The sequence below is a fragment of the Ambystoma mexicanum genome, chromosome 1q, assembly GCF_040938575.1.
Source record: "Ambystoma mexicanum isolate Mex_15411 chromosome 1q, UKY_AmexF1_1, whole genome shotgun sequence".
Taxonomy (NCBI): domain Eukaryota; kingdom Metazoa; phylum Chordata; class Amphibia; order Caudata; family Ambystomatidae; genus Ambystoma; species Ambystoma mexicanum.
In genome coordinates, this window is record NC_090922.1 from 1299345701 (window position 1) to 1299373665 (window position 27965).

Genomic DNA, 27965 nt, shown 5'->3' on the forward strand with positions numbered 1-27965 from the left:
CGAGGTGGAGACTGCAACAAGATTGGCCAGTTACTTGCAGATTTTGAAGAGTTTGGTTGGCCGTGTTGTTAGACGCTGCAGAGACACAGGCTTGGTTGTGGGCTCTCTTTTGGACAGGATGGGGCGGCAGGCCAGTTTGCCAGAGGATGTTCCCAATGTCCTTCACTTCCTCTCAGCCACCCTGCACTTGCGTTTTAGAGTGGCATGGTCAGTCATACCAAGAGTTGCACTTGGAGGTAGGCTTCAGGCGGATTGAAGACAGGGGCAAGGCCATCAAGAGTGTTAGTGATAGAAAGATACAGGCTAGCAAAGGCTGTGTCAGAGTGTGAGCCAGCCGCAGGTGTAGGAAGAGGAAAGAAAGTAGCAGCCAAGGCCTCCACTGAAACATGCTTGATGTGCCGGACGACCGAGAAGGTTGGTGGCAGTGCTGGGGGAGGCTTCACCTGGGAGACAGAGATTCTGGTGCGAGGAAAGCAGTAAGTGGTCTGTCCAAGAGAGAGGAGTGGTGAGAGGGTTAGAGGGGGGATGTCAGAAGAAATGAGAACCTCCAAGGTGTGCCCGGCACAGTGTGTCAGGCCAGATGGTAGAAATGAAAGTGTCGCAGAGATTTGGGAAGAGACTTGAGGAGGGATTGGAAGCATCCATATGGATGTGGAGGTCTCAGAGTAGGAGAAGTTGAGAGGTAGAGGCAAGGAGAGAAGAGGAGAGGTCAACCCATTCTAACAGGATTAGGGGGACCTAGCCACGTGGCCTGTAAATGGTGGCCACAGTTCGCTAGAGGCCAGAAGAGACAGAGGTCCTGCAGACTAGGCATTCAAAGGTGGAGTAGGCCTGTGTAGAGATGACAGAAGCAGGGATATACTCCGGAAAGACCAGGGCTACTCCACCTCCCGGACAGTTTGTTCTGGGTTCGGAGAGGATCTTGTAGCCCTCGGGGAGGAGGGTGTCAAAACTCATGACAGAAATGGCTGTAAGCCATGTCTCGGTGAGAGCGAGGACATCCAGTTCTTCAATGAGGTGACAGATATCAGAGGAGTGTTTGACAGCAGAATGAGAGAAGATAGGAGAGACGGAGCACCATAGGTAGTGGGTGCTAGGAGGACAGTAGGAGGAGAAGGAGGGAGCACAAGCGGGCAGGGTCAGGATGTGCAGGTGGGGGTGGGAGGTTCACACAATAGGGAAAACAGAGGTGGGGGGATGAGATGTGTAAATAACCAGTAACGGGTTCCCCCAGCAGGAGGGGTGGTGATCTTAAGAGAAGTTCATGGGGTGTATTGGGGGCCTAGACGAAGGAGAGGGGCCAAGGGCACAGATCAAAGCAAAACAGCAACATAATGGGTGGTGGGCGGGGGACCTCGGGAGTGGGTGAGAGCCAAAACAGTAAATAGCAACCACAAAGTGGGGACCTGAACAAAAAACAAAAAGACAGGAAAGACAAATAACACAAAGTATGTCTAACTGCTGGAGGGGGGAGAGCCTAAGAATGTGAAGGGAACATCTACGTTAACTTGAACGGTAGGTGGAAATACGTGCAAAGGACAGTAAGTTTGGTAGAGAGCAGTAATGGCTGCTCTCACTTCCCACACCTTTACTACCTTATGAAGGCAGATGGTCGACAAATGCAGCACGTGATCGCAGTTCGCTGCTTCCCCTTGGCCTACAAACACCTCCGTCACACAACACCACGGCCTTGTCCTGCGAGGGCTTTGCCGCAGAGGGTCTGGTCCTCGGTTCTTAAAGGTTTGGATGCGTGGACACATGTTTTGGGCATGTTCGGTATTGGAGATGGTGGATTACAGGCTGACAGTGCTAATCTACAGCCTACTCTGTGCTGCTTACATCCAGTTGGCATTAACCAAGTTCAAAACCCCAGAAGGCATTTTAGTTACATTAAATGAGGGTGCAGCGTGCAGGACTAGGAAAACAATGCCATGCCATGGAATTACTGACCTTGGCCTCCTGTCTATGATCGGGTGAGTTAGTACGAGCAAGAGATTTACCCTTGTACATTCAACCTCCCTCTGCGTGGTCCCCACATGCCTTCAATGACTGACCAGATCTTTCCTCTGTTTTAGGCCCTCTGTAAAATGAGTCTTCTCATGGTCAGGGATCAACTTCTCCACAACACACCGAAACAAGGCTAACGTTTACAGGTTTTATGGGTAACTGGCACTGGCAGCTGGGGTTGCAACTGCCACTTGGCTGGTTTACAGTTCGGCTGATGTCAAGTGCAACTTCCCTAATTCATTCTGCATTCATTCACTTTGGAATTGACTGCAGAGGCGCTGGTGTATGGCTAAACAAAATGGCATGGTTTTAACTTAACTAATGTAGCCTCAAAAGTAAGCATGAATGAGCTGGCTTAGACCACACATCATAAAGTGTGAAAAGGACATTCCTAATCAGCTTCAGTATCAAGTCAGAAACAATTCTATTGGGCCACAGACATTTTACAAAAAGCACACCAAGCCAATGCTAGGTTTGCAGTGCAAACTATCCAAAATTCTTAGTCCTCTTATGTGGACCTTTTATTTAAGCCTCTCCATCATCATTCACCCTTTTGACTTTCCCCTTGAGCATTGCAGAGTGCTGCTGTTTTGAATCTGCAGGAAATCTGAGAGCACCAGCTATGCTACAACAGATCATTCATGTAAACTGGCCAAGTCATAGGGCAGTGCGTTGTTCTAGTAGCCTGGGCAGGGCGTCGTCATGTGCAGGATCTGCTAATCGGCCACAGAGTGAAGAGGCTGTTTGCAAAGGGGTGCACACTGTATGCCTCATTAATATGCACGATTGTGAAGGGAACATCTACGTTAACTTGAACGGTAGATGGAAATACGTGCAAAGGACAGTAAGTTTGGTAGAGAGCAGTAATGGCTGCTTTCACTTCCCACACCTTTACTACCTTACGGAGGCAGATGGTCGACAAATGCAGCACGTGATCACACAGTTCGCTGCTTCCCCTTGGCCTACAAACACCTCTGTCACACAACACCACGGCCTTGTCCTGCGAGAGCTTTGCCGCAGAGGGTCTGGTCATCGGTTCTTAAAGGTTTGGATGCGTGGACACATATTTTTGGGCATGTTCGGTAGTGGCGCAATATTGGCAGGAGGTGGTGGGTAGAATGAGCAGGGGAGGAGCGTAACTAGAAGGTACCTCCCCGAAAGTATGCCTCCTGGGCCGCTTTGCGCGCCCCAAGTGAGCAACATGCATTGATAAAATGAAGGATTTAGCGTATATTCTAGCCAAACGCAGAATCACCATGGCATGGAAATCCCCCATGGGTCCAGTTGTAGGGGAATGGTGGCGAGATTTGAACAAGGGGGCACTGCCGAAACTGCAGTGTGGAGTGGGGCAGTAGTGGGCGGCAGGAGGAGATCACAATGGTAGTGACCAAATAGAACGTTTTAGTTATCCTTGTGCACTACGGAGGCTGTGGGCAATGAGGAGGCGAATGAGCTCCATTGCTCCAATGACGAGAAGCAGCGTTTTACGATTAGGTTGGGGATTTGGTGGAGAGAGAAAATGGTCCTTTGGGCAAGGCTCGAGGGAGGGAGGTTGTTTTGGGGAGTTGTTGGCGCAATATGCTGTTGATTATTGTACACACTGCGGGTAGCAGTGCTGTAGATTGCTTTCCTTCACGTTTTGCTTTCCTTCATTTTTTGATAAAACTAATAAAACAAATTTTTTTAAAAAATGCATGAAATGAGTTGGCAGGCTGCAAGTCACTAAAGTTCACAGATGTCTACACAATGGCTAACCCCGAGCTCAAGGTATGTAGTCAAATTAAATATCAACTGATTCATCAAGAAAGCGCCAGAGGCAAGTGCAAGATCCTGCGCGATGCACTGCCGTTTATTTTGACTAAGTCAAATGGTGACCGAGGAAGTCCAACAGGTCTTAGAGATTTCGCCAGGTGACACCCGTCAACAATTTTATGATTGAACCCTCTTTCATAGGACGCATCTGTCTGATAGAGCTCTCCCTCTACCTCAATTACCCTAGAATGATCTGGTTATTTTAACCTATTCTTACCCTGCTTACATTATCACCAGGGATACAGGAAAATAATGTTCATCTTCTGCATTGGAATGAAAGTATACAAGTAACCTGCCCAAAGCGTAGCTACAGATATATCACACAGACAATAGGGTACCCTGGCATCCATCTATGCCCTCCAAGTTTTTGAAATACTGAACAATGTTCGCCCGATTACATTTACACTGCAGTTTAGAACAAACCTTCATGGGATATTTACAAGTCTTTGGACCAGGGCCGGTACTACCACTAGGCAAGGTTAGGTGCTTGCCTAGAATTTGAAAGTGTTAGAGCAGCAAATGCCACCGAAAGCAATTACCACATGTATGTATTATCCTCTCCCTCGTTGTTTCAACTACTTGAAGGCAGCACTCTCAGCACTGTCTCCAGAAGCAGGCATCGTGAGGTTCAAGTCGGGTATGGACATGGTGTGGTGCTGTGCACAAGGCCTCAGGCCCCAGACCCCACCTACGCAAGTGCCCCGATGAAGCCGATGTGAACTTTTCTTCAGTTTTGGACCGTCTGTGGTCCAACCTGCCCCCGCACTAGCTAAAGCCTACCTCCGTGTGCCGTCGGTGGCGCCCTGCCTGATAGAGACACAGCCACGCACAGGCAGGTGCGGTGCCCTATTGTTTTGTAATAACTGTTTGGCCTCTCAGCTCTCGGGGGCAGCAATACCAACACTGGGATACCGTAAAGAAAGAGAAAATTGGAGATGGTGGATTACAGGCTGACGGTGCTAATTTACAGCCTACTCTGTGCTGCTTACATCCAGTTGACATTAACCAAGTTCAAAACCCCAGAAGGCATTTTAGTTACATTAAATGAGGGTGCAGCGTGCAGGACTAGGAAAACAATGCCATGCCATGGAATTACTGACCTTGGCCTCCTGTCTATGATCGGGTGAGTTAGTACGAGGAAGAGATTTACCCTTGTACATTCAACATCCCTCTGCTTGGTCCCCACATGCCTTCAATGACTGTGTTCCTCTGTTTTAGGCCCCCTGTAAAATGAGTCTTCTCATGGTCAGGGATCAACTTCTCCACAACACACCGAAACAAAGGCTAACCTTTAAAGGTTTTATGGGTAACTGGCACTGGCAGCTGGGGTTGCAACTGCCACTTGGCTGGTTTACACTTCGGCTGATGTCAAGTGCAACTTCCCTAATTCATTCTGCATTCATTCACTTTGGAATTGACTGCAGAGGCGCTGGTGTATGGCTAAACGAAAGGGCAAGGTTTTAACTTAACTAACGTAGCCTCAAAAGTAAGCATGAATGAGCTGGCTTAGACCACACATCATAAAGTGTGAAAAGGAAATTCCTAATCAGCTTCAGTATCAAGTCAGAAACAATTCTATTGGGCCACAGACATTTTACAAAAAGCACACCAAGCCAATGCTAGGTTTGCAGTGCAAACTATCCAAAATTCTTAGTCCTCTTATGTTGACCTTTTATTTAACCCTCTACATCATCATTCACCCTTTTGACTTTCCCCTTGAGCATTGCAGAGTGCTGCTGTCTTGAATCTGCAGGAAATCTGAGAGCACCAGCTACGCTACAACAGATCATTCATGTAAACTGGCCAAGTCATAGGGCAGTGCGTTGTTCTAGTAGCCTGGGCAGCGCGTTGTCATGTGCAGGATCTGCTAATCGGCCACAGAGTGAAGAGGCTGTTTGCAAAGGGGTGCACACTGTATGCCTCATTAATATGCACGAGGTGCCTTCAACATCAGTGATTGTGGGTATGGGAGCCTGCACGTGACAAGAAACTCCCTCGTTATACACAATTTATATTGCAAAGTAGTTGTCTCGGGGATCAAAGTTTGCAATGTGACCTTTGAAATCTGCAATAATAATTGAGGATTGCAATGTTCCCTTTACTCGTTGCAAATCCTGGTTTGACATTCCCAATGTCCCAGATCGTACTGTAGGCATTTGTGCCCCGCCCTTTCTTCAATGCTACAAAACAAGCACTCAACTTGTGCTGACATGCCTGTCCAAAAAGGTTCAGACAGCCTGCGACAGTCTTGACTCTCAGACGCCTCTTGTGTGTGGTTTCATCTTCTCAAGTCTGAAAGTACAGGCTTTCATTACATTGCTCGTCTTTTCATGGTTCCTAGTTTGAGCTTTTCTTGTTCAAATTCGGTCAACGTGTTTGTTGTTTGTGTGACACTTTGATGAAACGGTTGCAACTAAATCAAAGGGATATTAAAATGCAGCAAAGCAGTTTGCAAATCTTGAAGCTGACAACTTTCTAATCATGAACCAACTTAACTCTGCAACCATAACTCAAATAACATGTTTTTTGCTGGTCTCTTACTTTTAACATCTCAGCAGCTAGCACTCAACTAACCTTCTCTGCTGCCTTTGCAGCTTTCTGCGATATCCGGTGATAATGTTGCCAGCAAAAATGTAGTTAGTGAAGAAGTTATAGCGAAAATACATCTTCAATGTTAAAGTTGGCAACAAAAAAAAAAAGTTGTCAAAACAATGCAGCTAAAAAGGTGCCATAAATGTAGTGCTATTAGAGTAATTGTTAAGGTTCAGAAAGGTTTTGTGGGCCTTTAATTGCCTGGTTTTCGGGCTTGAATGGAGGTTTGGGTATGGATGGGAGTTAGAGGAAAGCTTTTGGTTAGAATTAGGGTAAGAGTTAGGGTTAGGTTGGATGCTGCAGGGCTGGTGATGTTGGGGTTTGGTTACTCGTTAAGGTAGATTGAGTGTGAGGGCAAGTGTTAGAGTAGGGATTATGCTAAGGCTAGGGCTAATAGAGTAATAGTTTGGGTAAGTATTAAAAAGAGAGAGAGAGGGGTGGTGATGTTTTGTGTAGAATAGGTGTTAGGTTATAGCTAGTAGATATAGTAAAGTAAGCATTAGGGTAAGTGCAAGTGTTAAGAGTTGTAATAAGGGTAAGGTTAGGATTAGAGCTGGGTTTGGGTTAGGGCAAGGGCTATGTCATTTGTAGCAAACAGGTGATGAGGTTGGAATTATTCTGACACTTCATTTTCTGTTGAGTTTGTATTGAGTAACATGTAAAGAAAATATGTTTTAGCACGCTGAAGTGTTTGTGTTTTGTACAAGTTCATGGTAGTAATAAGAATTAGGGGAAGGTTTAGGAACACAGCCTTATGAATTTAAAAATAGCTTTTTGGCCAAACTTATTTCTGGCAACATTTTCACACTTTGCATGGATTGTATTGAATGACTACATTTTTTTAAGCGACTTTGCTAGCTACATTTCACATTGAACACTTTCTGCTTTAGGACTCACCCTCAACATTCTAAGAATTAAACATCGGACTTGGATCCCCGATACTGCTAATGTACATGCCTCAAATGCCAATATTGTTTCTTCTCCAGCAACGTTGAATAAAACAAAGTACATAATGTTCACTGAGAGTACTAGTCCTTCTTAACTCGCCACAGTAGTCTGTCTGGATGTAAAATCAATTGGGAGAAGTCTGAAGTATTCCCACTCTCAACAAATTGTTGTTGGAGTGATTTCGACTCATGGCATTGTTAATGGTCTGAACAGTATGTGAACTAAATCCATTACGTGACGTAAACAAAGATAGTAGAATTCAACGTGAACGAGATAGTAGGATTGATAGAAGATGTAAGAAATTGGGACAAGTTACATTTCAACATCTGGGCCAAAATAAACTCTATAAAAGATAACCGTTCTTCCCAAAGTTTCATACAGTGTTCAATCCTTAGTGTTGGATTCACTAAATAAGAAGATAGAAAAAGTTTCTCAGAACCTTTTGTGGGGTACTGAAAATGACGAAAATAACTTGCTTTATACTGATGCATCAGAGAAGGGGGATTTGGATATCCTGATTTTGGAAATTATAAGGGTTTTTTTTGCTTAAAAAGGTATGCACATTATTTTGCATGGAATGAGGTCACACCTCCCATCTGTATGGGTATAGAAAAGGAAGTTCGATCACTATTAAAATCAGAGGACATATATTCAACAGGGAAAATGTCACATAATGGTAATTTTCTGCCTACAATTACAGCCACCCGAAATGCATTAATTTCTTGGTTAGTAGACAATGACCAAAATATTTGGTTACATAGCAATGCATCTATATATCAAAATCCGGCACATCAAGTTGAAACTAGAGCACTGTACTGGAGGAGATGGGTTAGACGTTGGGTGATGAAAATTGGTGATGTTCATTCTCTAAAACAATTGTGAAGCAAAAACATAAAAATAAAATAAAAATAAATTTGAAAATCTACCCAGCCCTACAGATCAGGGTTCTATTGGCCACTTTCACTCCCTTAAAATTGGCAAATGCACCCAAAACAAACACAGGGAGTCAAAATACTCCTAACAAAAAATAGGAAAAAGACATAGAATTTTGCACCCCTGTTTTCACCCTCACAGCTCCATTGATACCACAGGAAGAAACAACGATTTTAACTGATTGATTGGAAGAAGTAAACATGTATCTTTTAAACGTGCTTGAATAACTCGTGCGAAGTAATAAATATTACAAAAACATTTCAGATCTTTTTTACTCGCTTATAAAATATTCAGATTGGGGATTGGAGTTACATTTTAACTCCCTAAAAAAAAAATATATATTTTACTCCCAAATTTAAAATAATAGGGAGGAAAATACTCCCACTTCCAAATCTTATCTGGAGCACCGAAGCTACCATTTAAACACAATTTAGCTAAGTGTGATTTGAAGAGGTATTCAACGCCTAAACTACTTTTGTCCCATAGACTGAAAATGTTGAACACCCTGCTGTTGGATAGACTGGAAATTTGATGCCCCGCCCTGAACAGTTTTAACTTATTTTAAGATGATGCCTATGATAAATGAACATGTTGAACAATGAGACAGGTTGCAGTGAATCTGCGCAACAGAACTCGAATGTGCAGTGGGCGAAAATATTAAGGAAGGCATTCAATGCAAAGCTAGATCTAAACATGCACCTTATATGACACACGATATTGGGACGTGTAGATTGGACTCCCAATAAAATGTATATACTCGGTTTATTGGATAATGATATCTGTTGGTGATGCGATAAAGAGAAGGGAACATTGCTACACTTGTTCTGGAGCTGTTCAAGGTTAATAGACTTTTGTCTTAAGTGTTGGATAGACTGAACATGATTTCTAATGTAGACTTTCCTAGAAATCCTATTCGGGTTATATTTCAGTTGAGAATAGATGCAGCTAAGATAACATACGGCCTAAAACGGTGGATTGACAGAGCTTGGGCAATTGCTGAAAAAATATATTAAAATGTCTGTAAAACCAGGAAAAAGTCACAGGTTAAAGAATGGATTACTGACTTACAGATATTACCTAGCTATGAAAAAGTGATGTATACAAGAAAAAGTAGAGATGATTTGTATTTAGAAATGTGGGTGCCTTATGAATTATATGGTTGAGAATTCAGATCACAAGTGATTGTGATTTATTGAGATTAGGAGTGACAAGCAACAGAACTGTACTGTGCATGTCTGTATGTGTTAAATACGCTTTTGTTTGTTACAGGGTTATAGACTTATGTCATTACTTGATGAGCTCATAATATGTCACTATTTCAAAAGGCAATGATTACTTGCATGATTCGTTTAATTCACTTCCATTATTGCAGTGAGAGCTTTGTTATCCTGTACTATGTAGTTTTTTTCTTCAAAAATGAAACATATTTTGTTAAGATTTTTTTTAAATGCAAATATAGGATTTTAAAACAACCAACTAAAAACACTAGCAAAAATCCACTCCTGTAACGGAAAAATGGAAAACGAAAACTGTTGCAGAATAGCACCCTGGGTAGATAAGCAGGGGTGCACTAGCACTTAACTGGCAAAGTGTCAATGTTCAGGAATGTGTCTTGCAAGTAGAAAAAGGCAGAGAAGGGTGGGCTTAAAAGTCACTGTGGTCCTAAAGATGGACCTCGTTGATAGCATCGCTTCACAATACCTTATTCTGGTCTGTAGGACTCAAATCAACAGTATTGGGAGCATGGGCACTTTCGGCCTCAGGCCGATGTCAAGCCAAGGAACGGCAGTGCCAGGTCTAACAATGCAGTGTTTTTTTAACAGCGCCAATGGCTTGCACGTTGCTGACACTAGGGGACAGCAGGCAATGTCAGTTTGGCAGTGCTGGAAGACTCATCAGCCTTGCGTGGGGAGAAGCAGGGACTTGTCTTTGGCATCAAGCTGGCTTCTATGGCTGCACCGAGGTACACCAGCTGTGTTGGTTTGGAGCTAAAAGAAGCTAGAGACCAGGTGGTTGTGTGGGGTTGTGGATGCTAGAAGACTATGGTCTTAGATGTGGAGATGATGCCACTGGCATTTATTTAACTCGAAGACTTGGAAGCTGCTGGGCGTGGAGAGGACTCTGGCAGTTCCAGTGTAGTATCTTGGATGGCGTTGAAGGTACCCAAGTTGGCGTCAAATCAATTCAAAGGTGCAAGGAGGACTGGGGGGGTTGTGGGACGCCTCCTTGGTTCTGTGGTTGCTGTGAGTCCCAGTCCAGTGCCTCCAGGAAAAGGTGAATCATTAGCTGCACTCCAGCTTCAGTGAGCTTGGCCGGCAACTAAAGGGTTTCCTTCACGGCTAGTGGCAGGGTCCTGGTTCCAGTGCAACCACAATTAGGCCTTGGTCCAACAGCAGTCAACCCCACTGTACCCTGGAGATGTTTAGGGAAAAGAGTTTGTCTGCCTTGGATGCTTCTGTTTTCACCTCTTTGGAAGAGGACTTTTTCTTAAGCTGTACCCCCAACAAAGGTCCAGATGGATTCTTCTTCTTATGGGGCCCAGAGATGAATAGAAGAATGGTGCCCATCACCTTTTAAAGGTAAAATGTCACAGTCAATTGCTGTAAAGCAGGCCTGATGTAAGGGGTCCTATCCCTGTTATAACAAGTGCCCCTGGCCTAGTGACATCATACCCAGAGCACCTTGCCCTGCCGGGAAAGGAAAGAATAGGAAAAGGAAGAACATCCCACCAGAAAGCAAGGTGGTGGGACCCTTCTCCAGGCCTACCTTCCCAATCTAGCTATTGTGTGGTAGAGAAAGTACAAGTTATAACATAGCATGTGCAATATGGCATATGGAATATTGGATGGACTCAGGAGGTGGGATGGAATGAGGAGTGTGTAGGAAGTTGAGTTGGAGTAATAAAAGGAATAACATAACAGAAGTCTGTGTCCGGATTATATTGATATCTGAAGAGAAATATAGCAATTGGGGACGAAGGGAAGCAGGATCCAAGCCGAAGTATTAGGCGATTTAGAGGAACTGAAGATTCCAGTAATTGCAAAACAGTAACAGAAGAATAGCGAGAAATAGTTAATGCGCTACGAAGAAAGAAGAAACAAAAAGGAATCGGTGAGAAATAGGACATAAATACAATACTAAATGTATGATATGGATCCAGTAAAAATACTTGATAATAGCAATATCTGAGGTATGGAATTGGAAGAAAAACATTGTTTACATAAAAGCATCTTTTGAACACGGAGCAACGCACCTGAAGTGTGAGGGACGGCGCGAGGAGCAGGGCAGTGGAACAACGCTGACACGTTAAAGAGAAGGACCCAGGTATGTGATCTTTACGTGCCGCCATTTTCAGGAAATAAATGACCCAAAAGTATTAGAGAAATGAACCTAAATACGTGCCACCATTTTGATAGTGAAAGAGGAAGTGAAAGTCACGAATGAGCAACGGGAGGCTACGAAAGTAACGTGAGCAAATAGAGCGACATAAGAATAGATAATGAAAAAAAGAAACTGACACATAAATGAAAGCGGAAATTAATGAAAAATGGGATATTTTGAGAGAGTGAAAAGAATAATTAAAACAGATAAATAATACAAGGTCATGAGAAAAATAATGCACAATAAATATAAAAAAGCAATACAAAAACAAAATAAAGATTTAAGTAAAGATAAAAAAGGAAAAGAAAACAGATCACAAAGTCAAATAAAATAAAGTGAAGCCAAAACACATAAAGCAAAGGATCAATATATAAACAAGCATGTCATCAGAACATGCAAGTGGAGACATAAATGTGTAACAGGGTGCTTTTCACGGTACTTCAGGAACACTCATGTCAACAAATCCATTAAATTATATCTGCGCCACCCGAATCCATTCAGTTTAGAGCCACAAGAAAACCAAGGTCAAAGATGGCAAGAATGGATTGATGAATTTGAAGAATTCTTAAGAGCAGTAGGGGATTAAAAAGCCCCGAGCAAATTGGACATTTTTACAAACTTAGTGGGAAAAGAAATAAAAAGCATCATTAAAACAATACCATATCAGGAGAAGACAACATATCAGTTATTGATAGCAGCAATCAACACACAGCTAATAATCCTATCCACATCGCCAATTGTTATATTTCTCTTCAGATATCAATATACTCCGGAGACAGACTTCTGTTATGTTATTCCTTTTATTACTCCAACTCAACTGCCTACACACTCCTCATTCCATCCCACCTCCTGAGTCCATCCAATATTGCATATTCCACATTCTATATATGTTCGTCCAGTGGCTTTGGAAGATGGGGTGGCTGAAGGTGGTGTTATAAATTCCGACTCATCAGAGGGAATATGTAAATGTCGTCCCCACAGAGAGGTTCGAAAGCCAACTCGTCTGATTGAGCAAATGTAATTTTTCTTTATAGAATTTAAATGATAAGTAAGGGGGGGTTGTTGTGTGGTAGAGAAAGTACACATTATAATATAGCATGTGGAATATGGAATATTGGATGGACTCGGGAGGTGGGATGGAATGAGGAGTGTGTAGGCAGTGGAGTTGGAGTAATAAAAGGAATAGCATAACAGAAGTCTGTGTCCGGAGTATATTGATATCTGAAGAGAAATCTACCACTAGCCACTCTTACCCTGCCCGCATCCCATGCCTGCTGCACCCAAAACGATTACAGTGATCAGCACCCTGGCCTTGTTAGATCTGTGCTGCCTACAAACCATAGTTTCTAGGGAACCCAATGGGAGAAGTTCCTGTGTCCAGAGAGGAGGATGTTGTCCTCCATGGTGGAGAATCAAAAGAACGCAAATTCACCATGCGTTGAAAAGTGAATGGGTTCATTTTATGGAAAACCAAATTAAAAATCGGAACATACTTTATCTAAATCTATCCCAATCTTTCCATTTTTCATTTATTGAAAACATGAAACACCTTCTCCTCTACTCAATAAGCCAGTATTTCAACCAGTGTTCTAGAAAACAATTTGAAAACCGGCTCCTGCGTGTAAACCACTCGCAAAAAGAAAAATGCCTATTCAACATATAGGTTTGCTGGATTTCCTTCAATGGTTTCTCCATTGCATTACTGTTTTAAAAAAGATACATTTTCTGGTAGGCAATTTAAAGTGAGGAAAATGGGTGGCAGTTAAAAACACACTGCCTTTTTCCTTGAATCGTTCAAAGCTAGTAACAGGACCCGGCTCAGTAAAAGAACCAGGAAATTACTTCAATCCTATTTGTTCTGGGCATGTGTAAAGTGAGATATTATTTACTTGGCCCTTACACAGAAAAGACATCAGGGATCTCACAATACACACACCATTTGGGTCCATTTTGTTAAACCCAAAGTTTCCAGAAGCACTTCCATTTCTAAAACATTTACTAATGTACCAGGATTTAAAGTCAATTGATATACATACCATCCCCACCAAGACCTTAGTACTTTCACAAATAAGATGGGCTGGGATTTAATCTATTCCACTTTAGAGTATATGCACAATAGAATTATATTTTCTCTTGTCATCATACTTGCATAGGAATTTCTTGTGGCCGTCTCACAGACAGGTGGGTGCCCGCTCAAGGACTGGCTCAATTCTCCCCTTCTAGCAATAAATTGGCATCTGTCAGCACGAGGTGTCAGGCTTCCCTCCACTGCCTGGTTTCTCCCCTTCTGCGGTGGACCCATCGGCTTGCTTTTTTTATTGAGGTAGGCTTGGAGATGAATTCCATATAAGCCTCGAACAATGGTCTGCCAGCAGTCCAAGAGGTATCCAAAAGAAAACAAGCTATTTGCTTCTCCCTTCTGTTGTGAGGCGTTTCTGTCGCCTTCCAGTCAGTCAGTTCATTCAGCGCTAAAATCTATGGGTTTGGCGTTGTATAGATTAGGAACCACTCCCTTTAGATGTGTGTATCATTCTTCTATTTTGATCGATCAACCGATGCGAGTGAACAGTGTTCCAAAAGTGATATCACAGGAAACCATCTCCTTTGTACACAATGGGCAAAATAATGGAGAGGGCAGTCCAATTGAAGTACTATTCTAAACCCAGTTTCCTCCCATTTGATGCAATGTTATTTCTACATTAAATAATTGTGAATTTCTAAAACATTATGTTCCTCACATGTGATTAAGTTACTAATTAGAAGTCTGGATTGCTCTCACTCATGTGAATCAAATGATGCTAGTCCCATCTCAGCACAACATATTATGTATATGTGACATATTTATGCTGGTCTCTGAACCTTTCAGACAAATATTGTATTCTCATCTTAGAATATCAGCCTATCTGTCCCGAACACTAGGATACATGAACCACTGACTTGCAATGTTTCTGTGCAAAAATATCTGCCTTAATATAACTTGCATAATTTACAAATATCAAAACAAAAATCATTTTACATTCAGCCAATCACTCTGAACAATAAACAAACAAATAAACTGTTAATGGGCACAATTAGTTTTCCTCACAAGGCCTATTTTTGTAAACAAAGAACATTTGGCCCTTGCTGAATCCAAACAGTGTCAAAGCTTATAGCCCAGCCTAAAGGACTAGAGTTTCATTTTCTTAGGAAAACATCTCCCCAACCAACACTGGCTGAAGTCAAATAAAATAAAATGTTGCTTTATAGCTCAAAGTTCCATTTTCATTTACAAATGCAGAATTTAAGATCACTTTATATTCAACATTTCCATGCATAGAACCTTTTTTGAATCAGGCTGCTGCCAGAGATTTACGTTTCAAGTCTCTGCAGGTTTTTATTTTATAATGCCGATTCTCAGTTCTGAAAGAAGAAAGCAGAAACAATAGAGGCCTCAATTTGATTTTTGGATTACTATCTTGCTGTTTTCTTTCCCCCATCCCAGGTTGGGCTGTTCTCCATTGAACACAGATTGCTGTATGCTTCCATGTAACTGAAAAAATTTATTTTTGTGCCTTGTCATTTACTGTGCACCAATGGACTTTTGTTGCAACTGGTCTGCTGAGATCACAACATTTCCTTGCACGAGTTTCATTTAAAAAGTACATAATATAGAACTTTTAATTTACTCTTTTTCTTCCATATACATTTCTTTACAGTATACAGCTACATTGTTGTAATTGTTAAAATCATACTGTCAACACACCTACCTACCTGGGCGTCTATGCCAATTATTCTCTAATATATTGATGTTGCTGGGGTCATGTTTCATCTCATCACGTGTGCATACATAACATGTATTCAGACTGCTGCTAAAAATGCGCCTTTTGGGAATATTATGCTTTCCCTCTGACTGAACCCAATTTATCAAGGTGTATAAATATTTAATGATGTACGGTTTAATCTGTCACATCTGTGTAGTACCAACGGTTCATTAATATTGCCAATTTTTTCTATTTTTGAGCAATGACTTTACGTCAAATCCAATGTAGCATGTTCACTATCTTGCCCATTCTTAATTTAATAGCCAGCAACTAAACCGCATTAAGTATCGGTTGAATTTGGGGTGGAATTGAGAACAGGATTGTGATCTTAATAGTTTGGAATACACCCATCTTGTTAAATGCTGTACACCAACTGGCGCTGTATGTACAATAGCGAGCAGCGTAGAAGATGTAAACATAATACTAGACTATTGCCTTGGAATCTGTGGGTGTGTGTTTGGGTGCCATGATGGAAAAACCAGTGCATGGTTTGTTGTCAATTAGACAAAACCACTTGAAGATTGTGTGCTAAAAACACTGTACTCAAGTAGTGATGATTTTAACTTATTGCATGTAAAAAGCTGTTCACACAAGTGTGGATCAAGAAATATCCTCCTTTAAACCGGCCATACGCGTGGACAATCTATGTATCCATTTTTGTTCCAGTTTGTGAAGAGGATTTGCCATCAAAAATGTTATTGTATTCGGTTTAAACATGCCAATGACCAACTACTCTAGATCATTCTCTACATGGTGAAAAGCTGGTGCTCAAGAGGTATTATTACATATTTTAGACCCATGTAATGTGATCCTGATGGCTACTGCTTTAGTGGTCATGCCGATAGAGAGTGTCACTTATATACATTTTTTGGTAGGACAACTTGAGAAAGATTTAAAATTTCTAAAGAAAATAAACATGTACAAAGGTTGTCTCTTGGTATATGGATATGCTACACAGCTCCGGCATGGGTATTTGCCCACTACCTGAATATTTTCAAGATTCCAACGTGTCAGGAGGGTCTCTGTCCCATTCCTTTAAGTTTGCCATATATCAACAATAGGTGTATTCGGGAAGTCACCTACTGCTTCAGCCAATGGCTAATATTTACTACTGAGCCGTTTTACTTTAGGTGTGCACCAAGAGAATGCAGTCACATACAATTGTATTCTCTGATGTTTATTTTTCTCTGGTTTGAAATAACAATTCCCTCGGGGTAGAGCACGCTCTCTTCGTCGAGATTTTCCAAAGTTTACCTGGATACCCTCGCTCTTCATCAATGAGTTATCATGAATGGTGTCATCTTCAATATTTTTCTGTATATAAAGTGGTTTATAATTTGTTATCCCTATATCTGATGACAGAATCTAGGAAAGCAATTTGTTTCCCCATCAAAATGTCATAGTGAACCCCAATTTAGTGTTCAATGAATTCAGCTACAGGATAAACTCTTGCTATGCTAGATGTGGTGCCTTCCCACATAATTAAGACATATGCAGTACAGTCTGCCTTTTTGTAGTCCTGAATCATACATTGACTGTATGTGCACTTCGGACGACAAAAGAATTCTATGTTACCGGGACACCCTGTTTCTGGCATGGTCGTTTATTTATTTTTTTCAGCCCATTGCATTCTGGGAGTTGTACTTTTTTTTAATGTCCATTTAGCGAAAATAAGCACATAACGATTTGTACATGTAAAACCAAATGTCCCGAGTGAGCAATAGGGTAGAGGAATAGGGATGAAATAGCCTGTTGGCGAGCAGGAAGCAGGCACATGACAGTTGGACAAGACATTAACAGTAGAGAAATGTTTTTATTATTTTTTTATCAGGGGCAAAGGATGGGTGGAATTCCAATGTCAAGGATCCAGAAGGCAGTGGCATGTAGGGTACAGAGATGTTCCGATTGGCTTGTGACCGCAGTATCCTAGCATTGGATGTGGCAGGATATAGTTAGATAGGTGGGGGGCTTTGCATGGATAGATATAAAGAACAGAAGAAAAAGGAACTAAAAAGGTAACTTGTGGCGCATGTGCCAGCCCATGTAGAGGCGTTGGGGCAGAGGTGGGGAAAGAATCAGGGAGGTCGAGTGAAAGTGTAGTAGTAGCTTCCCCTAGCCCCCCGGTGCCAATATGTATGGAGCAGCAATTGAGGCTGCGGAGGTCGAGAGTATGGAGAATGGTTCTAGCAGACTGAAAGGTGAGGTACTGTAAATGCAGATTTCGCATTAATCTACTAGATTAGGCATTGCTGACATGGCAGTGAAGAAGAGAAACTGTTGCCGTTTGAGGTCACTATCAACAAAACCCCTGGTTACAAGCATTGTGGCATGGGCTGGGGGAGAAGAGTGGAAGAGGTCAGGTGAAAATTAGACTGATGTTAGCAGCAGGTAGATAAATTCAGTTTGAGGAATTAATCATTAGAGAGCAGGGGGCCAGCCAATGACTGATAGCAGAGATACAGATCCGAGTTGATAGCATAAAGCTGGAGAACGAGAAGGGAAGACTACTTGGATATCAGTTAACATGCGAAAAGAGAAGCTGAAGTAGGATATCAAAGGCATAACCTAGGCATAACCTAGAGGAGCAAGGACTGATTTCTGGGGGAACTCCCACTAGGATAGAATGGCAGCGAAAGCACAGTTGTTCCAAGAGATGGAGAAAGAGCTGGGATAAAGGTCATCCATTTCAAGGGAGTGTCCATGAAACAAAGAAGTGAAAGCTGGTGAACAGTGATGGAGTGGGTGGTAGAAGGGCATCTATTTCTAGAAACCTCACATAGCTCCATTCAACTACTGTACTCAATTTGTGAAATCTTTCTTGACCAGGGGCGGCTGGTCCATAATTAGCTACAGGGCATCAACCCAGCGAGTTTGGATGAGCTGCTGCCAATCCAGCCAATTAAAAACACTGAGCGCTCCTCAGCGTCAATAAGCAGCTGAGGGATCACTTATGCGCCATTTTCTTGAACGGACAAATACAAACATGGTTTCCCTTTGACAGTTCGTACCCCTGTGCATATGTCAAATGAGTGTCCAAGTAGTCGCTCTTGTGCCTCTCGCGCATACAAAGCTGTCAGGGAGTCCTCCAGGGGACGCTCTGGCTCCTGCGCACATATACAGTAACCAGGAAGTGCTTCCCGCTTCCTGTTTAGGCTGCATAGAGCCAGTTGTCGCAGGACCTGGAGGAGCAGATTCTAGACTGGAGTGCCTCAAGGCAAGAACATTAGAAGTACGAGTGGCTGCGTGTCTGAGGAATGATTGTATGTGTGGGAGCGTGAATGAAAGAGTGAAAGTTGTGTGGGTGCATGTGTATCAATGCGCAGGCACCACTACCCACGATTCAGAGAAGATTCAGGCATGCGGTCAGAAGGTGACCTCGAAATCAGAAGCCCGCTCACCATGCTGGTGAGCACACCTATGCTTTTGCGATGATCATAGCAGAGACCCGATTCACCAGCGTGTTGTGCTGCGCTCACTGTGCTGGTGAGTGGGCGTTTTTGATCTAATAAAACAAAGCAGAGACCCGTTGATGAGCGGATCTCTGCTTTGATTTATTATTCAAAGGCCCGCTGCTTGGATTCATTTAATCAAAAACTTCCTCACTGTGCTGATGAGTGGGTCTCTGCAAGCAAATACCTGCTCACCAGCACAGTGAGCGGGCCTCTGATTTGGGGCACTCCCTTCCCCTGCACACCCAAATCATAGAAGAGGGAGCAATATTTTAATGGGCAGAAATGTTATAAAATCAGGTTTGCTTTAACAATGACGCCTGGTAAAAAAATAAAATGCCATGCCAGCGGCATGATGCTTAGCCAGACTGGCTTATATGATAGGATATGGCATTTGTAATGCGCCTATACACAAGTGTTTCAAGGCGCGACGAGGCGGGGGGGGGGACAAAGGGAGACAGACAACGATCCTACTATGCCCAGTGTCATTCAGATTGCGCAAGTGCAAGGGTAGGGGGACTGGGAAAAGTGCAGGGGAAGTGCAGTACATGGTTAGAATACAAGATAAATAATAGGGCCAGCTGGTGGCAAGTGGAAAGGTAAGTGCCGGGAGAAGGAGCTGTAGGATACAGAGACAGTCCCGTAGTCCATGTAGGCAGTGCAAGGAAGAGTGGCTGGGCCAGGACATGAGATCGGTGAGTGGCCCAGTTGCAGATTCAGTGATTTTAGCAGGGGAGAGAGGGAGAGAAAGCGGAGGCAAAGAGGAAGGTTTTGAGGCAAAGAGGAAGGTTTTGAGTTGCTTCCGGAACCGGAGATGGTTCTCCTCAAGTTTCAGGGAGGCAGTAATGCAGTCGAAACCTTGTAAGAGCACTTAACATGTTTGCATAATAAGTGCTGTTACAGGACTAGAGTGGACTGGAATGCTGCAGCCAGTCTGCTTATGGTTTCTGCCTCTGGCATGGCATTTATGATAAAGCAAGCATACGTGTTATTATGTGGCTAGACTGACATTTTGGTGCAGCCAGTCAAGCCATTTCTTAATGTGGCATGGCATTTTTACTGGGCAACTATGATAAAGCATAAATAAGTGTCATTACGTGTCAGACATGTTTTCCTATTGGAGCAGGGCATTTTTAATGGCAAAGCCAACTGGTGTAAGTTCTTATGTGTAAGTACTGGTATATATTGGCAGTTCCACCTGTCTATATATTGGACATGTGCTCTTATAGCATTATTATACACAAAACAAACAGGAGTATGTTCTTATATGGGAATACGGAATGTATAGGTGCCAGTAGCATGTGCATGTTTTTGTAATGGCATATATTATGGGGAATGCATCATGAAAATGCTCCTGTCCACTGTTGGTGATTTGCATCTATGTTCCTTTATCATGCGTTGACCTACAAAAACGAAACAAACTGTTCGCCTCCACCCTCCAATTTCCCCCAGAAAGTCTGCTGTATAATGCACCATTTTAACCCATTCACCGTAACAAATCTCGGCACTGGTCATGACTAACACACTTGTAAAAATATGTTGCATAGACCGTAAAGTAAGCCTTCCAGTCGAGTCCTGGAGCTGCAATCCGCCCCTCTGCCACACATGCTGCTGTGGCGTCCATTACAAAAAGTGCCCCCGGACTTGCCTATAGGATACATTTTAACTCTGGAACAGGGGCATACACTGGACCAACATACCCTCCTCTATAGCTCTAGCCCTTGAGTGCCTTATACTCGGACGTGCAGTCATCTATACGGCCATGTACACCTGCCTTGTCTCTTCGCCTAGATAGTATTTTAATCAAGTGCACACCGCGTTACTGCATATCATCGCGTTGTGAAGCGTAGTCAGTTAGTAAAGCAGTGTGCGTGCACTAGGCGTGAACCGATTACATAATGTCACCAGAATGCTACATTTAAGTCTTAGCCTTTGCCTTTTTCCGCCAACTGCATTCTGGGAATTGCTGTCTCGGTTAACATCAAATCAAAACAACGAAGTTAGGCGCTTGAAAACACTTCTCAAAGGCTGTCTCGCGTGTCTACGAGCTCCTCCAATGCCCTGCAGCAAATGCAACGCGAGCCCCCTTCCTGTCCTGCCCCCTTTCTGCGTAAAGGCAGGCATTAAGGACGTCCAAACGGTTAACACTAGTTTGCGGGCTACTGTGGCTGCTTTCCCAAGGGGATAATTGTGGAAAGTGAAGGAATTCGCCACTTGTTCTTAGCCCGCGCAACAAACTGCCCGTTCCATGCAGACTTACCAACTCCAGGCGTTGCTCCTCGGCAACTCTCTCTCTCTGCAAGTGCTTCTGCAACCCGTGCAGGGCTGGCACATTCCACTTCCTCCCAGCACAAGTGCAGCTGTACCCCGGGAAATCCTGGGATCCCTTGAGGCAACGACCTGCCTTGTAGCGTGAGAGCCAAGCCGCCTGGCTGCACTTTTCTTACTCCCCGCGCGGGCTCAGCCAGTCTGTTTTCTGTCCTTTGGATCACGCTGGCAAAGCACACACTCTCTCTCTCACGCACGCACACCCACTTCCTTAAAATAGAGAACTTTTTAAGGTGGTACTACACTTTCCTTCACAACACAGAGCAATGTTCTCAGGTTAACTTTGTAGATTGCTGGTATTCTAAGAACTGCATGATACATTGATACTGTATATTTGTATTTAAAACAGAATGTTCTTTATAGAGTCTCTTTATATTTTGCATGGCACACTTACCCAGTGCATTCAAGCACCCATGGAAGTATTTATATTGCTGAATATTTTCTAAGCATCATTTTAAAACGGATGTAAATACGTGGAGTTGCCCTATGACAGCTGTGTTATCTATACAGTTCTGGTCTTTCAATCAAAAGCACTTAGCATGCGAGACTTGTAGGCTCACATTGCTAATGAGCAAAACTAAACTATAAGTCCCAGAATGGAAAGCACTGTTGGCTGAAAAAAAACAGGACTTTTTTTTATTGAACATTAATGTATGGCGTATATACAGCAGTACGTTTTTCCAGCCACCACAAGACTTAGGGGGAAGGGAGCAGAGGAGGATAAAACAACAATAAACGGTCCAACTAGGCCTTGTGACATTTGGATCCTGCAAGTGCAGCAACAGGAAGGGGAAGTGCGGGGGAGAGGGGGTGGAGGGGCAGGATGAGGGGAAGGAAGGGGAGGGACAGGGGGGATGCAGGAGTGAAGGGGTGACAGGGTCTGTTAAAGTGCTAGGGGAGGCCTGGAGAACAACTGGCATGGAGGATGGGGTGAGGGACAGGTAGTGCGAGGAGAGAGGATGGACCACACTCAGTTATCTGATCAGGAAAAGGGTGCCCGGAGGCAAATTCAGGGTGCTGAGGCAGACTGGTCGAGGCAGCGAGGGAGGGTGGGGGGGCCTGGCCCCAGTGTGATTCAGAAGGAGCCAGGCATATCAGCGGAGAGTCATTAGCAAGGAAGATGGAGAGGGAAGGAGAAGACGAAGGTCTTGAGAAGCTTCCGGAAACTTTTTTTTTTATATCACATTTTATTGCTTTTAATAACAATGTTACAACATACAAACAAATGCCACCTCATTGCTGCCTTATCATGTCTGTCAAGCTTTTTGTTGTACCGCTTCGTACTTGTCTTCGCAGCTGTGTAACCAAATGCTACATTACTGAATACTCTCCCTTTCATCCTCCCTCTTCATCACACTAGTTCTCGGTTCACACATTCTTCCCACTTCCCCCAGATCTTGGTAGCCTTAGCAGGGCACCCTCATGCTGTATATATTGTGTTCTTTCGCTGCACAGGTGTCCATTTCGGCGGACTTTTGGGCCAGGTCGGATAGTCCGGGGCTCCCCATTTTTGTGCAATATCACGCTTTATCAAACCCATTGCAGTAGACAGGAAGATACCCTCCCATTTGTTTGAGTCATTTTCATCTGGGACCCCTAATAACAGCTTTGCAGGTTCCAATGCCACTGTGCGACCCGGGACCCTCGTCAGTCTTGGACAGCATTGCGTCCAAAAGGTTTTTATCCGGGACATTCCCATAGCAGTTGGAAGAAGGTACCCTCCTCTCCCCGACATCTCAAACAGTTGGGATCAGAGGTCTGCCCCCATCCGAACTGGGCAACTCGGGGGGGTAATAGACTTGGTGCAATATTTTGAGTTGTACCAATCGGATATTGGCGTCTATGGCGATTTCACCCGGGCGCATAAGTACTTTAATCGAGTCCTCTGGTTCTATGGCGCCGACATCCCTTGCCCACTTAGTTTTAAGGCTGGCCAATTCCGGAGTAGCGAATGCATTTATGGCTTTATATAACATTGACGTGACTTTAGTGGGAATGTGTTGTGGAAGTAGGTTACGCTCCAGGGGGGTGCACTCTGGTGCCTCCGTGAGTGCCTGCCTGTGACCACTGAGGGTGTGCCTCAATTGCACATAGTGATAACGCTCATTCCGAGGAATTCCGAATTTTTGTTGCAGCGTCTCAAAAATGGAACCATCTGTCATTACATCCCCGACTGTGGTTATCCCTACCTCCACCCACCGGGTCCATACAGCAAGTTTCCGCACCTCAGTGAGCATATAGTTGTGCCACACAGGTTGCGCCAGATTTAGTCTGTTCCCCCAGCCTATGTGTGTATGCGTCTGCCTCCAGATGACTGCAATATGTGCGGAAATAGTTTGTGGAGGGGGCATAGGGAGGTTCTGCTATAATGTGATGAACGGTGGGGTGTCCTGGGCAATGGACATCTCTGCCCTAATTTGTGGGAGTTCATGGTCCACATGGAGCAGGTCATTGACCACTGTTAGCTGGGTGGCCCAGTAATAGGACCAGAGGTGTGGGACTCCAATACCCCCCTCCCAGATGGACCTCTGCAGTGTTGTCAAAGCGATACGGGGTTGCCTGCCCTTCCATATCAGTTTCCAAAGGAGGCGTTCCATTCGGATGAATTCTGAGGGCCTCATCACGACTTTGGCGGTAATGCAGCGGTTTATCCGCCGGACGCAATTAGCGCTAACGCCAAGGCCCCCGGCGGATAATCCCCAGATCACGAGTTGTCGTGCACGAGCCCCGGTCCATGGCGTTAGCGCAAACCTTTAAATCTGGCGCACGGTGCGCTACCGCCATGTCGCGCTTTTAGCGTGCAGGAAACGCATCACCGCAGGAACGGGAAATAAAGCGGCGACCATCTTGGAAATCACAATCCGTCGGATATCACAGCCCCTAGAAGCCATCCACGCGATCCAAGCCCAAAATATGTCTCAGGAGTGCACTAGGGGCAAGTCCGCCCTGGACAGGGTGAGAAAGCCCAAATTCAGTGACCAGGAGCTAGCAGTACTGGTCGAGGAGGCTGAGATACACCACGAGGAGCTGCAGCAGCGCAAAACAAGTGGCAAGCGCAGAGCACAAATATAGCAAACCATCAGCCAAAGGGTCAGTGCTGTGGGGCGCGTGCCCCGGGATGGGGAGGATTGCCGCAAGCGCCTGAACGACCTGTGTGTGCGAGTCCGTGGCATCCTGTCACAGCACAGGAGTGCGAGCAGGGCCACTGGAGGAGGCCACCCCCACCCGAACTCACACCTTGGGAGGAGAAAATGACAGCCCTGATAGATGTTGGAACCATCGAGGGCATTGGTGGAGCGGAGGCAGGCAACGGCAGGTGAGTCCCATCCCAAAATACATGCAGCTTAAAGTAACACACATGCAGACCTTGAGTGAATGAATGCGAAGACATGTGTCTGAGGTACTGCATACACCCATAAGTGAGGCCTACATCCATAGAACGGTAGTGCTGTCTAGACGACCATGTACGTGCAGTGCATGAATGACAGGGGCAGGGGATAGACTTCCATAGCCGTAGGACAGCTACGTAGAGTTGGAGTGTGCATGAATACACCCCCAAAACCCAGAGCGCAGTGCACCCCAACCACGCATGCAATCTTGTCACTCCGACATTCCCATGCAATGTACCCCCATACACATTCACAACAAGCACCACATGGCGACTGAACAGAATGCAAGCAGAATGCGTGATTGTTACTGTCTTCAATCACACTTGTTGGCATGACCTGCATCACACAAATATATGTAGCATTGAACTCAATCCACACCCTATGTACCCCACAGGCACACGTCGATCCTAACGGGACGAAGATGATGGGGAGGAGGCCACACCAACACAGCGCCCACGGCAGTGCGCCTCCACCAGCACCCCACAAAGAGGCTGCACCGAAGGGAGACGACCCAGGCCAACACTCACTTCACCCCAACGCAGCCCCACCAGACAGCAGCAGCAGCCACATGGCCACAGGGAGGCGCCGCCAGCTCGCCCCAAGCCACCAGTCACAGCCCCGATGCTGAGGGAGAGAGGTCTGCATCGGAGCCCGACGTGGGAGCAACATCTCCATGTGGCCATCATGCCGTAGGACAACACTCTCCCGGAAGCAGTGAGGCTGAAGGGATGATCACACCCCAGGGAAGCCCAAGGCCAGGCACACAGCATGCAGAAAGTCGACATGTGCCTGTGCGTCGTGTCCGCACACCACAGCTGGACGTGGACACGCCATCATATGGGAGCCCAGATGACGCCATGCAGCCCCCCCGACAGCACACAAGTCGCAGGCCACCACGTGACACACCAGGGTAGCCCTTCGTCACTGGGGCAGCAGTGATGGGCCGACTCGACATCATTGAGGCCAAACAGGCCAGGGTGGAATCGATGGCCAAGGTGCAGAGCCGGCACATCAAGGCTGTCAGTGCATCAATAAGGCATGGGTGCGAGTTGTTGAACAATGTACCGCTGCCCTGACAGACTTCGGCCAACAAGTGAGGGAGTTGACGGGGGTAGTCTCAGCACTTGCTGAACAGACACGGGAGGGAAACAACCTCATGCGACAGCACATGATGGCCACCGCTTCAGTCCCTTCCCTAGAGCCATCTCCTAGGCGCCGGTCTATGCGCCACCTAAGGGCACGCACACCAGAGGGGCCCGGAAAAGGGAAGCGCCCGAGACCATCCTTGTGGTGCATGGCATCGTTGTTGGTGCCCTGATGAGACACATGTGCCTATCTGCACAGTTGGGGGTATTTTGCTGGGGGGAGGGGGGTTAGTGTGCTGGGTGTTTACTGGGGGAGGGGGGTAGTGTGCTGGGTGTTTACTGGGGGAGGGGGATTAGTGTGCTGGGTGTTTACTGGGGAAGGGGGGTTAGTGTGCTCGGTGTTCACTGGTGGGAGGGGGGTTTGTTGGATGGTAAATAAATCACGTTAGAAAATTCACAATGTATGGACAGTAGTGATTGTTACTGATGCAATTCAATGTTGAAGTGACATATTTCCAATTTACACATTACCCATTTCTAAAAGAATCCATCAATCAATCCCTGTCTTGCCAACCTCCCCTCCCTCAGCCCAATCCTCTGTGCATGTGCAACACCTTCTGGCACTTCATCGCCCTCACTCCCATCCTCAGGTGGCAGCACATGAGCATCAGGGGGCAGTGTCACATTTCTGCGACAGCAGATGTTGTGCAGCATGGCACATGTCAGTACAATTTGACAACTTTTTCTGGTGCATACATCAATGCCCCTCCCGTGCGGTCGAGTCACCGGAAGCGTGCCTTCAGCAGTCCAAATGCCCTCTCCACGCAGATCCGTGTACGGGCATGGGCAAGGTTGTATGCCCGCTCCGCCGCAGTGTGTGGGTGACACACAGGGGTCATGAGCCACGTGTACTGGGGATATCCAGAATCACCTGCAGGGGACGGAAAGCCGGTATGGGGACAAGGTAAGTCCAGTGGGTGTACAGAGCTCTATAATCAGTGTCATTTTGCCATTTTTAGCATTTGGCCTATAACATTGTGGAGTGTGTTGTCCTACGGGCACAATTGAATCAATGGGGTACTCTCCACTTGTTATACCTAGGTTTCTGTATGTAACAGTACTCATTCACTTGTCGCAGGATAAGGGGGCCCTTCCATCTACTTCTGCATGACAGAAGTGGCTGCCTCATATGTCATTGCAAATCCATTTGGCTAATGTTGCATTTGCTGGTCGTCACTATTCTGTACTGTTCTCCATGCATTTCCCTGGCCATTTGGGGGACAGTGTTCGTGGGATGTACATTGTCATTACTCGGCCTACTTATGTGTGGTGCATTTGTGGATGTGCCAGTTTATGGTTTGGAATTCCATTACTGGAGGGTGGGCAGGGTGGGATTTCTGTACTGTGTCAGTGTTGGGAGCCATGGTGACATTCACACAGGAGGCTTAGTTGTGGCGGGGCTTCCATATGTCACTGTGCTGCCGCATGTCTTACATCCTGCATGGGTGTGTTCTGCTGTGTTGGACATGTCCAAGGTTTATCGTGCAAGGTGCTTGAATGTGAATGCTGCAGTAATGCTGCTGCCTATTGGGAATAATGGATTCTGTAACAGGCACCATCAGTTGTGGATTGACATGCTTTATGGTATACATTCGTACTCACCCAGTAGCCATGGGTTTTGGCCTCGATGCCTTTGCATGTACGCCGGCAGGGTACTGTTGCGCAGGACCATGGAGTTGTGGGTGGATCCTGGGTAGCGGGCACAGCAGTGGCTGAAGGTGAGGTCAGGGCCACATGTCATCTGCACGTTGAGGGAATGGTACTGTTTCCAGTTTCTGTAGGCAGCCTCATGTGCCTGGGGTGGTACGAGTGCCACATGTGTGCAGTCCAGGGCTGATATTACATTCGGGACTTGGGAAATGGCATAGAATTCACCCTTCAGCTGGTGCACCTGTGCCTGTGTGGCTGGCAATGCAATGTGTTCGTTCACATGATTCAACAGTGCATCAAGCACCTGTCCTAGCATGGCACTAAATGTGGACTGGGCGATTCCATGCATCATGGCAACGGTATGTTGGTAGCTGCCAGTCCCAAGAAATTGAAGCTCAGACACGAACTTCACTAGGGGAGGTACTGTCGTGCTGGTGGCTATGCGGCTGCCAATGTCATCCTGGATTGTGTCCAGCAACTGGGTGATGGTTGCCCTATCCTAGCAATATTCTGTCACCAACTGACCATCAG

At 45.2% G+C, this 27965-nt stretch overlaps 1 protein-coding gene across 3 annotated transcripts in view; it reads right to left on the reverse strand.

Moving 5' to 3' along the window:
- Positions 1-21432, reverse strand: part of ACOT11 (acyl-CoA thioesterase 11) — a 1040268-nt gene extending 1018836 nt beyond the window's left edge. For all 3 annotated transcript variants that reach the window (XM_069642127.1, XM_069642125.1, XM_069642126.1), the window contains exon 1: positions 21183-21432. The gene's annotated coding sequence lies outside the window, so the exon portion shown is untranslated. The remainder of the gene's footprint in view (positions 1-21182) is intronic.
- Positions 21433-27965: the final 6533 nt, after the last annotated feature.